Raw genomic sequence first — 11,601 nt, 5'->3', positions numbered from 1 at the left:
GTATAGGTTTACCTTTATTGTGTAGGTGCTTAATGCATGTTATGAAATGTGCCTTTGTATTTCAGTACATTTATAGTAGTGCTTGTCCTGAAGGCTGCAGGACCGAATAAATAAATAAGCAATGCACTCTGCAGGGGAAGCTGAACAACACAGATATGCCATAATAATAACGAACTGGTGACGCTAGGGAGTTGGCTTGTGTAGAAACAGGTTTATGGTCGTTAAGACCATTGCTAAGGAAGTGACGCATTCCCTTTTCTAGTACAGTGACGCATGTGACTCTTCAGACTATGCTAGGGGGGTGCTGACAGTTGACAAATGAAAACATTTGAGAACTGCTGAACAAAATTATTATTCAAGCGGCTTTTTGCCCTGGGCGGCTGCCCTGCTCACCCACCCCTAATTACGGCTCTGCAAGTACAAGATGATGCAAGTACTGATACAGTCTAGCGTAGTTGTGAAGTTTACAGATGCTGTCTGAACAAGTATATATCTTGACGAGGCGCAAAAATGTGGTCAGGGAGTGAGCCGTCCTGATATCTGTGGGTAGGTCATTCCACTACTGAGAAGCAAGGGTGGAAAAGAAGCGGGCTCTGGAGGCAGGGGCGAGTGGGGGTGTAGGGAGAAATAACAGTCTGGAGGTAGGGGGCAGAAAGGTCAAGACAGCGATAGGAAAGTACAAGAGTTTTGAATTTGATGCGAGCGGCAATAGGGAGCCAGTGGAGGGAGCGGAACAGCAGAATATTGTGGATGAAACGAGGAAGGGAAAAGACAAGGTGAGCAGCAGAGTTTTGGAAGAGCTGGAGTGGACGAATAGCAGAAGCAGGGAGGCTGGCCAGGAGGGTGTTGCAGTAGTCAAGGCGGGGCAGTACCAGGGCCTTAACTAAGAGCTGTGTGGAGGGGCAAATTCTGCATATGTTACAGAGGAAAAAGTTACAGGTGCGTGCCAGAGATGTGCTGAGAGTAGGAGAGGGAGGGGTCAAGGGTAGCACCAAGATTCTTGGTGGATGAAGAGGGAGACAGGGTGGTTGATTCAATCAGAATAGAGATGGAGATCAGTAGTGGGGGAGGAAGAGGGGGGAAGAAAAGGAGGTCTGATTTGGAGATGTTGAGTTTAAGTAGATGGAAGTGCATCCAGGAAGATATGGCCAAGAGACAGGTGGAGATGTGAGAGTCAGAGGGGGGAATGGAGAGGAAGATCTGGGCATCATCAGCATAGAAATGATACGAGAAGCCATGGGAGGAGAGGAGACCCAGGGAGGAAGAATAGAGGGGTGCAAGAATTGAGCCTTGGGAGACGCCTGTAGAAAGAACGCAAGAGGCAGAGGTTGAGCCACGCCAGGACACCTGGTATGTGCGATTAAAGCAAAGAGCTGGCAATGTACACACTCGCTCAAGGGTTTTAGAAAGAAAAGGGAGAAGGGAGACAGGATGATAGTTCAGGAGGTTTGAGGGATAAAGTGTGGGGGGGGGGGGGGGGGGGTTAAGATGGGGGTGATGCAGTCCTGTTTGAAATTAAAGGGGAAGGAGTCAGAAAGTAGAAAGGTGTTGAAAAGAGAGGAAATGAAAGGGAGTATAGCAGGGGCAGCAGCCTGGAAAAGATGAGTGGGGAGGGGGTCCAGAGAACACATGGTGGGTTTGTAGGAGAAGGAGAGTAAATTAGTAGGGGTGGCAGAATGTAATAGGGGGTGAGTGAGAAGAGGAGTTTGCGGGTGTCATTGATTTTGGAGAAGGAGGATGCAAAGTCGTGAGTTGAGATAGAGGAAGATGGGAAGGGAAAGGGCTAAGGTGGAAGAAAGTAGAGAAAAGTTTACAGGGATTTTTGGTAGAAGACTGAATGATAGTAGTATTTGTCAGACGTGAGTGTAGTAGGGAAGGAAGAGGAGCGAGTGATAGAAATCCAGTGCAGCAGGGAGTTTGGTTGTCTTCCATTTCATTTCAGCAGAGCTCAGTTCGGTACGAGCCGAGTGGAGCACGGAGGAGAGCCAGGGCTGGTGTGGGAAGTGACAGGCAGGGAGGGGTGAGAGGGCAAAGGGAGTCAAGCATGAGGTGAGGGAGGAGAACAGGGTGGAGGTAGCCGAGTCTACAGAGAGTCGGGAGAAGAGGGGAGGTGTGAGAGAGCAGCAGAAAAAAATGAGGAGGAGAGGGAATGCACAGGCACAACTTATTTCACAAGTCAGAATTTTTTTTGTTGTTGTTGTTAAAATCCAGTTTGGTTGTAATAATGCATTGAATTGTATGCTTTTGCTTTACTTTTTTAAACTTCTGTTTACTTTATTATCACTTGCATCGAATATGCTGCCACATAAAGGTGTGCACCTTGTGATTTCTAATGTTATGCTTTCTTTATAGTGATTTGCTTGAATCCAGTAGAATACAGGATTCAGTATGTATTTTGATATTACTGGATACACAAGACCAGGCCTAGCATAGTAAAACTCGTTATTCTTTTTATGGATGTGCAAGTTACCATTAAACGTGTCAGCATTTGTCATAACAGTTAGTGATTACATAGTAGCCTTTCTAATGATAATTCCCACAACTGCCTTTGTGAAACTTGCATCTCTTTTGACTATCTGGCCCATTATCTTTTTTTTTGTTTGTTTTGTTTTTTTATTATATTATAAAGCATATGTATATATGTTTTTATTGTTTCCTGGAGTCCCTTCCCTGGTTTTGTAACCCAGCTTCCTATAGTTACTGCATATTTGTATTAGGAAGTAAAGACAGAAACAAATGCCCTATTCATTTTAGTGCGCACAAATGTCATTCAGTTATTTTTTAAGCAGAGAAAACCCATAAGTGACCCAGGGCCTGAAATTGAAAGATTAAAAAATAAGCAGAATTTTTTAAACTTCTTGACATCCTTAATCTAATTTCATATATTTGAAATTTAAATAAGACATCTGTGTCCGTAATTGTCTTTCTAAACAAATGTAACTGTTGTTTTAATGACCATGATATCCTAGAACATATCTTCACCAGACACACAACCGACAATCTATTATTTGTGCTCTACCAGTCTGGTGGGTTGGCAAATTTCCAACTACTAACCACTATCATTTTTTTGGCCACTGGCATCCTTTTTAGGTACCCTATTTTCTAATTTTCTTTTATTTCCTAAAATACACAGCTTCAGGGCCGTTTTATCCTGCTGCCAAGAATAAATTAAATATATCCTATACTTCCTTCCAAAATGCAGCTATTTAGGGACATTCCCATAGAGAATTCACATAGTCAAGTAAACTTAATTAGCAGAACCATACAGAATATTGTTTTTCATAACTACATAGAATATTCATGTTTCTTCATCTGTCATTTAATGATCCCATGTATTTAAATATGAATTGATTTTCTTTACCTTTGTAAAACATAAAACAGATTATTGAAATAAAATAAGCTTAGTGAATATGCTTACTATGAGATTAATACAAATGCTATCCACCATTTTAACAGATATCTTCTTGTCTATTCAGACCACTTGATCTATGCTAGACTGAAGTTACACAATCAAGCTGTTGTCTTAAGAGAAGTGTATATGTGCTGGTGGTAAGCACAAACAAAGGGGTTCTCAAAATAGTTTTTATTTTCAGTAAAGAATTCATAAGCATTCAGTTGTTCAAGAGTCACAATAAATCTTACTGTATGTAATCATTCAGTAGGCTAGATTTCGTACTCTTAGTAACTCATATAGTATAATCAAACTTAGTATCCCAGTTGAAGCACATAGTATTACAAACTATACTTATCTTCACAGCCAAAATACAATGGAATTATTAAAAACTTAAAATACTTTTTAAGATGTGTCAATGTGTCAATGGAAGTCCTCCCTCTTTTCAGTTAAGGTCGTTATTTTTTCAAATTGGCTACATACAGTATTAAGGGAGTCAACCATTTGCCCTCAAGGTGGTTCTAAATACAGCTCCATTTTAACTGTATTAATCCTGCTGATGTATTCCCCTGATTGTTAACATTTCATCTTTCTTTTATTGAGAAATGCCATTGTTTAGATCATTAAGCCTGTGCACATACAGAGGGTCCTCATAATAGTGTAATTATCAAACAGTATGTTTAAAATATTTGTATAGAATCCAAAGTTTATCTCATTTTAGCCAGATGAGATGTGAAACATCTATAGGAGGTTAGGAGTGTATGATACAAGTGCAAAATCAGGGCAGTTATCTCAGTCACCATTTAGAGTGTGCAAGACAGATGGACATGATCAGGGCAATTCATTTTGTTTTAAGATGATCCCAAATAGAACAAAAAATTATAACAGTGAAACTCATATAACTGCTATAATGTTTATATCTCAAGTCAGGACCCCACAGAGATTTTTGGTTCCACAGGATTGTACCCTGGTACTAATATATATATATATATATATATATATATATATATATATATATATATATAATATATATATATATATATTCTCTAATAAAGTGAACTACAGTCTCATATATATATTGCTTCCCTGGAATAAAAATACATTGCTATATGTATGCTATGACTATGAAACTCTTTTTATTTACTTTTTCAAGCAAGACGTAATCTCTTCTTTCAGTAAAACATAGAAGGGGCTTTTGTTCACAGTCACCCCCCTCTGTTTCACGCCGAGTAAAACTGCAATTTCATAACCACCACTGCAGGAAACCTGACCTTGCATCACAGTTGTTCACAGTTATTTGGAGGCTTAAGATTCTTGCACCCTAAAAGCTCCTTGGCATTTGATCAAATAAAATTGATGATTATGACAGGTTATTTAATAAGTGTGACTATGCTACACTAAAGTGAGAATCTGATGGTTTGAACGATTAGTGCTAGGTGAAGATTCTGAAGCCACTTTCTTGTTGTTAAAAGGGATCTTTGCTAAGCCGGAGACAAGATTTGGTTACGTCCTTAAGGAATTGTTGACACTGATGTGTGAGCTGCGGTCTTCATAAAGCGAAGTTTAAAAACGGAACCTGTTTGTATATGAGCTAGATGCCTATCTATTGTAATCTATTGGAATTCTGCTTTTAGTTACAAGATTCAAAAGGGTAGGGTTAAATGTGCAAATTATCTCTGCTGATTGCAAGACATATAAATAAAATAAAAAAATGTGGGGAGAATCTAGCACCTCATCTGTGAGTCCTTGGCAACCACGGACTGGAGGAGAAACGGTTTCACTCGTTAACCAAGGGGGTGTGACCGACGGTACAAAAGGGATGTGGATTATTCTTTGCGGTCGCCAGACCGGGATTACTAAATAAACGTTTGTTTGGATCGAGAACTTTGTTGTCTGTCTTCTATTTCTTAATCACATCACCTCTACACCTGCGCACTGCAAACCACTTTGCCACAATGCCATATCAGACTTGTATACTCTTTGTAGATTCAGTGAGAAAGGGGTATGTTTTCTGTAGTTGTTTATGGGCCTCAACTTTAGTAAACACAACATAAAACAACATAGTTTGGCATCCTATTATCCCTTTATTTTATCTTATATGATTTTTTCATAGCAACCAATTACATGTTTTCAAGAGGATTTTACATTTTTGGTGTCCAAGATTAATATACATAATAATAATAAAAAATAAATAAAAAAATAAAACACCATCCAGAATGTGCATTATTTGAGTGAGGCCATAGGAAACAACATTATAAAGAGCTGCTGTATTTTTTGATTGAATCCACCCCATAGTAAAAATTTTTTAGATCCAAGTAATACTAAATAAATGATGATTATGACTTGGTTAGAAACATCATCATCATCATCATAATAATAATAATGTATTACAAAATCACCATAATAAAACAGTGATTTGGTATATTCTGTGTATGTATTCAGCAATAGTACTTTTTATGTTGTTTAATTAACAGTTATTACTGTGTAAAAGAGAGAATAACATTTAATTGCATCATATAAGTAATAACCACTAATTAACTTTGTTGTTAATGGTAACTGTTGCCTGATTTAATATAGTCAGACCACTTTACAAATGCAGGGAAAAGCAGATGTGTCAATACTGTAAATGATGTAATGTTGATTATTTGAATGGGGGGGACTCATATCAACCATAAAGCTGGTCTTGTTTTAATTTCACACGCTGATCTGTACTTTAGACTCACGTGGGTATGTCTTCCTCAATAATCTTTTCACAGCACATAGATTGAATAAAGTTCTATTAGGAATATCCACTATTGTTTAAATGTGTACTTGAAAGGGACCTTTTTCCCATGTTCTAATTTGTAACATGTGTCTGTTTAAAACATATTTAGATTGATGAAGGGTTTATACATTAAAGAATGACTGGGTGATTGTTACAAACCATTCTTTATGTATGCATTAATGTTCTTTAGAAAATGTAGGGTCACATATCATTTGTCCAAAATGCATAGCTCCAGACTCCTGAGGTTTGTAGGTCTGATTCCTAAAATGTCATCATCAATCCTATATTCCCTGGAAATATTTCTAGTATGCTCCAATATTTTTGTCTAGCAAATATTTATTTATGTTTTGTTTGTTTGTTTTTTTAATAATAAACCCATATAGAAAGTATATACAAATATACAAATAAAGTAATTCCTAGATTATTATTTTGTGATAATATGTGTAAACATGTTTTCAATATGTACTAATGTTTGTGTCTTGGGGTTCATGTAAAGGTGATCTTAGCACACACTAATCGAATTAAAATAAGATAAGGAGAAGGTCACATATCATCATCTGTATAAAATTGCTTTATTGACTTTTTCATGTTTTTATAAACTTAAAAAGGGCTCTTGAAAGTTCTGTGGGACATGTGAAATAATTTGATAAGAAACACAGTGTCAGATCTCATTTTTAGGTGTGGAGTTTGTGTCTTTAATAAATAAACCTTGACCTTCCCCTAAATATTCTGCTTTTAACTTACACTTCAAAAGTTCACTTGTCTAGCTGTTCTCATCATCATGGTGTATGGTGATATGACTATAGTAAAAGAGAAGGTCAAATATATTTATTTGTATGCACAATGTGGTTTGTATGCATACTAATTTCCTGGAGGATCACTATAATATTATACTGTACCTGCTGGAAAGGGAGCAGTTTTTAGGTATCATAACTCAGGGACTAGTTTCCAGCCAGCTGGATTGCAAAAGTATCCATGGCCAGCTGTGGGTGTTTGTCAGATCCGCAATTAGGGATGGACCCTTGCTAAATTAATCCCAGTGGTTTGTTTTATGTTCTTGGGTTGTTTTCTCATGTTTCATTCCCAACTAGAGCAGAGTGAGGTTAGGATAAATACTGGATCCAGGTGGGGACCCTGGCCCTGTTTCATGACAATATTAATATACTTAATTTTGCCCTAATGAAATGGATACATTATTTCATTATTAATGCTGGGACCTGAAGTCTATTTTTCAATACAGGTACATTTCAATGCGATATGTCTTATCTCTGTTGATAGAGAACACAGCACAAATACCTTTAGAATTTTACACTAAATTGTTTGAAAAAGTTTTATTGTAAAAGGAAAATAAAGCTGAATTTGTTCTACACCTTCGGGTCAAGGCTAAGGTCGCCATCTGCATTTATGGATGGGATTATAGTGATGGAAACAACATCTAAATCGGATTGTTCGTGGATTAGTAATTTAATTAAACCAGGGACAGACAAAAATAAGTATCTGTTTTCTTTAATGTGACAATGTCACTAATTAATTACTGTTTCCTGTTTGCCCTTTCTCAAGGATGCTTTTCTAATGAAAAGGCAATTGAATGGCATACAAATGTATTGTACAGTATTAGTAGCACAGAACATTGAGGGATTTCAACACTTTTTTACAAACATAATCTAAACATAACATAAATTAACGACATTTAAAGTAAAGGTTTTAAGTAATGTCTTAGTGTGGTCTTTAAATGTGGCATGTGGGGTGATTGTTATATTTCTACCTTTGAAACATCCTAACTTGAACGAGTTCTAGAATTACTGTATTTGCTGTGTATGGATCATACACAAAGTGGTTTAAAGTTAACAGTGGGTACATTTAGGACAAAAATAGAGGTAGCACGCTGTGATTGTAATGCTATTATTAAAAAAATAATCATCTGCTTGACCCTGTCCTTTTTTATTATGACATGGACTTACAATAAACTTTAATGTGCTTCCCTATTGGGTGTCATTTTATGGTAATTACAGAGGACATCATGCATCATAAAGGTTTACCATTACTTAAATGCACACTGCATTACAAGGGGTGTTTACAATGACTTTGTAAGATTTTAGAATGATATTACAGAAACGTTCCAAATGTGTTTGTGAGGAGAGAGTGTATTAAATGGAATGTCCAGACAGTAATTTATGTGTACAGAAATAAAATAATTTATTTTTATTATCTATACACAACAAAATAATTAAATAACAAAAGAAAACAAAATGGTGTGAGGGAAGGAGTGCAGGGGTGAAATCCAAAACCGATCGTGATAACTCGTGTTTAATCGTCTTCGTGGTAAACCATACATAAACAAAAAAAGACAAAAGAAATGTTAGTGTTTTTTTTTTTTAAAATCCCGCTGCACCAAACTAGTCTCTCCCTCCACACGTTACTCCTCCTATTTTATTTTCGGACCAACCCCGAACACAGTAGTACGTTCCCTTTAGTATGTAATGTCCCGCCTCTGTAGTCAGTGGAACACCAATCCCCAACCGACACGTGTCCTTATCCTTCACTTGACTCCAGTGGCTGGAAGTTACATACTCTTACTTCCGCCCCTCGCCAAGGTGCCGCCCCTCAAAAGATGACTTTTGCCATGGTCACGAGATCTTGGTAAGGGAAGTCCTGAGTTGGTTTGATGCCATCTACTGTCGGGAGGCTGAATCACAGACCGAAATCCCTTTGACTCATCACAGTGTTACATAATTGTGGTTGAGTTGAAGCAGATGTAACTCAAGCATCATCTCTGCTTTTTTATTATTATTTCTGAGGATGGTTGAATGTAATTATTTGTTAAATATTTCCATTAAGATTCCCTCACAGCATACAACAAATGTGTTAATGTGATGTTCTAAAGTTCTGCAATTAGAATATGGCTACTAATCACACTGAAGCTTATTTTTAACTACCTGCTATTAATGTCTTTCATGCAGTTACCCTTCCCCACTCAGCAATGTGATCAGTACCAGCAGCAGTAAAAATGAATTTCAAATTATGTCTAAAAATGTCTGATAAAAGATAGACCATTTTAAACGTCAAATCAGTTCATTTCTCAAAGAGACGTTATAATATACGTCATTATAATGAGAAATACCCTTTTTGTATTAAAATAGATTACAAAATTGGGTCATATTTTGACCCATGGAACAAAGGGTTAACCCAATTATATTGTGCACATACATACTGAACCTAATTCCCAGTTTTTTACATTAATTGTACGTAGTACCTGGAAATAATTTACCCACTGTCAATTATTGTGTATATTCATGTGTTTCAGTGCAAATTCAACTTAGGTAATGTAATAAAAATAATTAAAACCATTGATACCTTGGCAATCAATTGCAGATGCTTGCTCATCCCAATTCCTTTGAATTTTTGAGGTACCAGTACTGATAGAGCTACAAATAGTTTCTAAATAAAACTTGTTTTTCAAGGCCAGCACCAATGTTTATTCCATTCCAACAAATCATTTAATGAGACTAGTCTTCAGGATGCCTTTCTATGTTTTTGGTGTTGGATTTATAGCTTGTGAAAAGTGAGGTTTTGACATTGCTAGAGACAGCAGGCCTTTGTTTATCTACAGGCTAGACATAGCATGAGCAGGCACATTGATACAACATGATGCCCTTACTCTGACCCATAGAGGACACCCTCTATTAAAGGAAAGTCTTAATTTTTACTGAATGCATTGCCACCCCTACACAAAGACAACAATGCCACCCAAGTGGAAGAAATACTACTAGGTTAAGACCATCTTTTGAACAGCCATGTTGGAGCCATGATGGAACAATCCGTCTCTAATTAAGAGATTTCTTTTTTTTTTTTTAAGTTTTGTATTGTCTACCTCCGTATTGTCTCTAATAAACTTCCATGTATTTTTTGTCTTTGACTCCTGTGTTCCACAGTTACCCAAACCTCTACAGCCACCAAATCAGGGAGTCTATTTAATTGATTTAAACAGCAGTGGATTTAAATACTGCCACTGTGCAGATAATTAAAATAGTGCTTGTTGGGTTCTTTGGCAGCTGTTCATTCCTGCCTTACACAGTCTAAAATAGAGTTTGCAAAAGTTTGGTGAATGCTAGAGAAAAATAGCAGGTAATAATCCCAAGAATATTCCTAAAATAACGTCTATATTCCTTAATAGTTAAAACAAAAATGTATTAATATATAATTGATCATGTTTCAATGTCCTGTCAAAATATGTTGTTTCTTGTTGAGGGACAGATTTAACAGCTGATCCCCACTGGTCAAAAAAAGACACTAAAATATAATGGCTGCAGCAGAAATAAGATATTGAACCCAAACCTTGAGAAGACCTCATAACTCAAAAGGACCACCACAGGCCTGTGTTGATGTTGAAAGATATTTCCCTTGAGAGTGATTAATAAGAAATCCCACTGCCTGCCATTAGACAGGGCAAAACAGGAGTTTTTAATGGAGGATTATTTTAAATGCATTAAGAAAATCTAAAGCATTCTTTTTCTGTGGTTTCTAGTTATATAATCTGTGCACAATTTACAAGGAATCCCTTTGATGATAGGATCAAAAACTGGGAATTTTGTTTTCAGTGTGCAAATAGCAAATATCTCAAGCATTCTCTCCCATGATATGTTTTTTATTTATTTTTATTTTTTTTTAAACAATTTGTATAATCCATGAGGCCTATGACCAAAGAGCCAAAGATCAGGCCTCTGGGCTTATATCTGATTTACTTTGTGTGCTTACCATATAAATGCAGTCTAACTGTACCAAGTCAAGGACCATGTGATTTAATGCTTACACAACACATCTCACATGTGGTAAAAATTGTACAACAGATGCTTTTAATCTGAAAGTTAGTTTAAAATATGTTTTTAAATGAATTCTAAATTAAGGGGGGGGGGGGGCATAAATCAACGTTACTGCTACCTTAAGTCATGGAATCTGGTTTTAGCTTTTAGATACACATATACAGGGGTGTGCAATTCATAACGCCCAGTGCCTGAGACAAGAAGATTTGTGTGAGGGACAAGAAGTTTTGTCATTATACATTGCCTGTCGGACAAATAGTTTTTATTTATTTAATGTTCCTATGTTCTTTCTGTTGAAAACTGAATTGCGGAAGTCTAGTGCCTACACACAAAAGCTTAAAAAATGGTTTATATCCCACCCCTATCACTTCTTATTAGCTAGCTGGGAAAATCTGATCTTCTGTGGGTTACAAACAGAGCCAGAAATGGCTGCCAAGAGAGCCTTGGGCAGTGCACAGACTAATCTTTTAAATTTAAAGTTTTACTTACATTATTTGTAAATTAGCAAATAAGTGATGCTACTTATGCTTCTTAATACAGTGCAGTCCGTTTATAAGAATTGGTGATATAAGAATCAACTGCATATAGTGATCAAAACCACTGGAACAAAATCATCCTTACAGTAA

The 11,601-nt window shown here is 36.7% G+C and overlaps 1 pseudogene; it reads right to left on the bottom strand.

Annotated features, from left to right (window-relative positions):
* Positions 1–403: 403 nt before the first annotated feature.
* The window catches only part of LOC121325651, a 68,975-nt pseudogene continuing 57,777 nt past the window's right edge, over positions 404–11,601 (bottom strand).

This window comes from Polyodon spathula, chromosome 1 (assembly GCF_017654505.1).
Source record: "Polyodon spathula isolate WHYD16114869_AA chromosome 1, ASM1765450v1, whole genome shotgun sequence".
Lineage (NCBI taxonomy): Eukaryota > Metazoa > Chordata > Actinopteri > Acipenseriformes > Polyodontidae > Polyodon > Polyodon spathula.
Note: the sequence above shows the minus strand (reverse complement) of the source record. Positions and strands in the feature narration are given on the sequence as shown.